We start from the raw sequence: 3,982 nt of genomic DNA on the forward strand, positions 1-3,982 counted from the left end.
TTTGACAATCCGAGTTGATTGTCGACCACCGGGACCTAAGTGATCGGTTGGAGCGGTCAATTCCACTCACGTTGCGAGCATCAAAGTGTTCCTTCATCCGGTTCCAATAAGCATCTCTACTTTGATCACCTCCAACGGATGGATCCCTCGACACTTGCAACCAAGTATTGCATAGTAAGATGTCATCGGCGTTGGTGTAATTGCCCGCTCTTACTTTCGGTGCGTCGACAATGCCCTCACCCTCCTCGTCCACCTCGAACTCATGGTCTTCAAAATGCATGCCATTGGTTTGAGACCAATGCGAATTGTTGGAGCCAACACCCATCGTTGACATGTATGCATCATCATTGAGACTACAATTTTTTTTGCACAATACAAATAAGCTATCTATATGTGACGAATGCATTCTAAAAATAACAAAAAATGAAAAGTTAGAATTTTTTTACCTTGGAGGCATTTCGTCGAACATGTTGTGCGCGCCGGCCGCCGGCTCAACGAGTAAGCTTGCCGGCGCTTCGACAGCCGCCGCGCCCGTCGCACGCCCCGTAAGCTTCTTCCTCCTCGCCTTGGAGGTGACGGAGCCGTCCGCCGCCTTGTTTTTCTTCGCCGATGTCTTGCTCTTCTTTGGCCGCGCCGCATTGGGGAGCTTTGAGGAGGAGGGGGCGGCGGCTCGGGCCGGCGCCAGCGCGACGCCACCCGCCGCCGAGGTCATCCACGGCGACATGAAGAGGCCGCGCGCGAGGCCGCTGGTCGGAGGAGCTCCGGTGGAGGCGAGGCCAACGCCACCCGGGCTAGGGTTTGTGGCGGCGGCGGCGGGGGGTCGCGGCTATAGGATGGGGTGAGCGGGGTGCCGACGCGTGCGTCCATGGGTGTGGGTCGCCGGCGCCGGCGCGCGCGGGGCTTTGGAGGGGGAGAAGAAGAGCGCATCGCGAGCGTCGAGCGTCGAATGGCCGGAAAGTCGGGCCCATAGACGCCCTGCGACATACCGGCAAAGTAGTGCGACTGAAGGAGCGCCATGGAAGGGAGCACGAAGGAGACGTTGTTCACGGCTGCCACGAACCGCGTTTCGTTGATGGGCCCTTGGCACGCCGTGTCCATGGGGCACGGGAACGTGCCCATGCCGACCGTGAAGAAGAACTTCTTGTCAACCGACCGTGGCACGGCCGCCGGGTACTGCGGCGTGGCAAGGCTGCGGAGCTTGGAGGCGAAGTTGGCGACAAAGCCGGTGTCGTTGAACCGCGGGAGCGTCGGCTTGAACAGTGGCAAGTCTTCGTCAGAGCTTGGCGCGGAGGGGGAGCCCGGATTCTGGTACTCGAGAATACCAGCAGCGGTGGTGTTGTTGATGGTGCTAGGCCTTAGGGGGTCCCTAGGATTTTGGTACCCTAGGTAGAAGGCGGCCAACGTGTAGAAGTTGGCCTTAGGGTACAACGGCTTGGTGGTGAGGAGGACATTGGCGGTCTGGCCCGGTGAGATGATCAGAGTCTTGACTGTGAAAGGCTTGACATAAACGGCATCGACCTCGACGATGGTTAGTGTGTGATTGGGGACGGAGAAGAAGAACTCGTCGTCGAGCGCGGCATTGATGAGGCGCAGCATGTACGTTTCCCGGGTTCCACCTTCAGTCTGAAAGTGTCTGCGTGTGTCATCATGTACGCCATCTCTATATTAGTTTGCACGTTTTACAAATCCATGACATTGGCTAGGCAGAATAGAAAGCATGCTTAATCTAGCCCAGTTAAGGTGTAGGGTCATTAAGATCTGCTAGTAGATTACTTCTTATTACCATATGTCATGTCATTGCATTTAAAAACTGAAAGAGAGCGTGCATGGCAGTTTTGTTTCAAGTCAAAATTTGATCAAGTTTGTGGAAAAATCTGTCAACATCTACAATGCCAAATCAAGACCATTAGATTCATCATGAAATACATTTTTATGTCATGTCTATTTGGTATTTTAAATATTTATATTTTTTCTACAAACTTAATAAAACTTGACCTAGGAAAATTCTATATGTAGGTGGACTTTTGGTCTATGGGTGTATATACACCCTATATGGCAAAAATATTTAGTAATTAAATAAAAAGTCAAAAATTCTGAAAATATTTTTAAATAAAATTGACCTTCAATTGTACTTGTAAAAAAGTTTTCCACAAAAAGTAAAACCCCCCGTTGACTTCTTTTAGAAAAAAACAAAAAAATTGAGCAAAATAGTGTGAATGGTGACCCTACAATAGCAATAATTTTTGATATTTTTCCCCTGAAGTCAACGTTTGTTTGTTCGTGAAAGTTTACACACTGGTGCGAAGGAAGTCAAGTTTATTCTAAAAATAACTTCTAACTTTTTTGACTTTTATTTTATTTATTATTTTTCCCACATATGTGGTGTATATACACCCAGGAACCAAATGGTATTACCCAAATCTATATGCACTATATTATTTTAGTAACAAAAAGGTAACACTTTTTCCTCCTATTTTGAGGCACTTGATTAACCAACCACAAAGCATGTACCTTTGGCGGAGCAGTTGTACAGTGGCCCAGGAAGCCCATTTATCGTAAAACCGTCGGAGACATTCGGGGGTCCGCCCGTCTGGAGCGCCTGGCTGAGCACCGCCTCCGTGTCCGCCCTCCACCATTCACCGAAGATGACCGGAACCTCCATGTGCGGCGCGGCGAACGGGTAAGGCACGCCGTGCTTGGGAAGGACGACGATGACGCCATAGACGGTGGCACGAAATGTGCGCGTGCCACCACAGCGTGCCACGCTGCCCGGAGAAGGTGAAGTTGACGCCATAGACGACGATAGACGACGATGACGACGCCATAGACGACGATGAACCAGCCGTTTCGCAGCTGCCGGACGCCGTGCCAGTGCAGCGTCATGTTGTGCGCGCGCGACATGGTTGGTGACGCGGACAACGACGCGGCCGCCTTCCCTCGCCACGAGCGCCGGGCCGGGGTACTCCCCGTTCACCGTTACGATGCTCTTGGTGGCGCACAGCCTCGTCACGTTGGCCATTTGCACCTGCATATGCCGGGGTTAAGGTTTGGAAGAAGACGCATGAGCATGACGTGAGAAAGCAAGATAGCTTACGGCCGGAAACGCATGCGTAAATCTGTGGCACACATACATTGAAATTGTAGTGCCTGGTGAAGCTTTGCGCCTGGACAATGAGCAGCATCAAGGTTGCCATGAGGAGAGAGCAAGGAGCTTGAACACCGGAGGAGATAACCATGGCCATAGCTTTTAGCTAGGTTTCTGAGCTTCTGAGTTTTTCCTTTTTGATAAGGAAAATCTGGGGTCTATCTCGAGCTAGTTCGTGGAGGGTACGATCCAGGTGATGGAGGGTGGAATGAATGTTGAGACAGCCAGACAGGCACTTGGGGTGAGTTTATATATTATCTGCTGGAGGTCCCAAACGTACGTAACACGTACTGGCCGGGCCATTTGCCTTGCCTTGTTTGAGATACTCCCTTCCTCCTTTTTTCACTCCATGTATAAAATTTATTTTCTTTACAAAGTTTGACTTTGGACAACTTATATATGCAGACTAAAAGGAAACGTCACATGGCAGATACGCAGCTTAGGCGGCAACCTTCGTTCGTGATCCATTTGTTGGATGAACTATATATCTGTTAGCTTTATCTTGATTACTACTTGTATTTGCATATTTGTTTGTTTTTTGAAACAAGGTAAAAGATTTGGCATTTCATTAATTAAGAGAGAGTTGTAACAAGGTCCGAGGACCACAGCCAATCAATGGCCGTACAAATGCGAAGAAAACAATTAGTCGCGATGTAAAATTACTACCAGCCCTTTGGCACCTGCCAAAGCCCACAACGTCGCCTCATCATGATTTTTTCCATGAGAATCATCCAAGGCGCAGAGACGTTTCGAAAGATCCTAGCGTTCCTCTCCTTCTAAAGTTTCCAAGAGCATAAGGAGGTAGGCGGGGCGAGATGTTAACTGCCGTATGATGTG

General features: G+C 49.7%; 1 pseudogene; it reads right to left on the reverse strand.

Annotated features, from left to right (window-relative positions):
- Positions 1 to 708: 708 nt before the first annotated feature.
- Positions 709 to 3,242, reverse strand: LOC119283913 (annotated as a pseudogene).
- Positions 3,243 to 3,982: the final 740 nt, after the last annotated feature.

This window comes from Triticum dicoccoides, chromosome 4A, assembly GCF_002162155.2.
Source record: "Triticum dicoccoides isolate Atlit2015 ecotype Zavitan chromosome 4A, WEW_v2.0, whole genome shotgun sequence".
In the NCBI taxonomy this organism is placed as follows: domain Eukaryota; kingdom Viridiplantae; phylum Streptophyta; class Magnoliopsida; order Poales; family Poaceae; genus Triticum; species Triticum dicoccoides.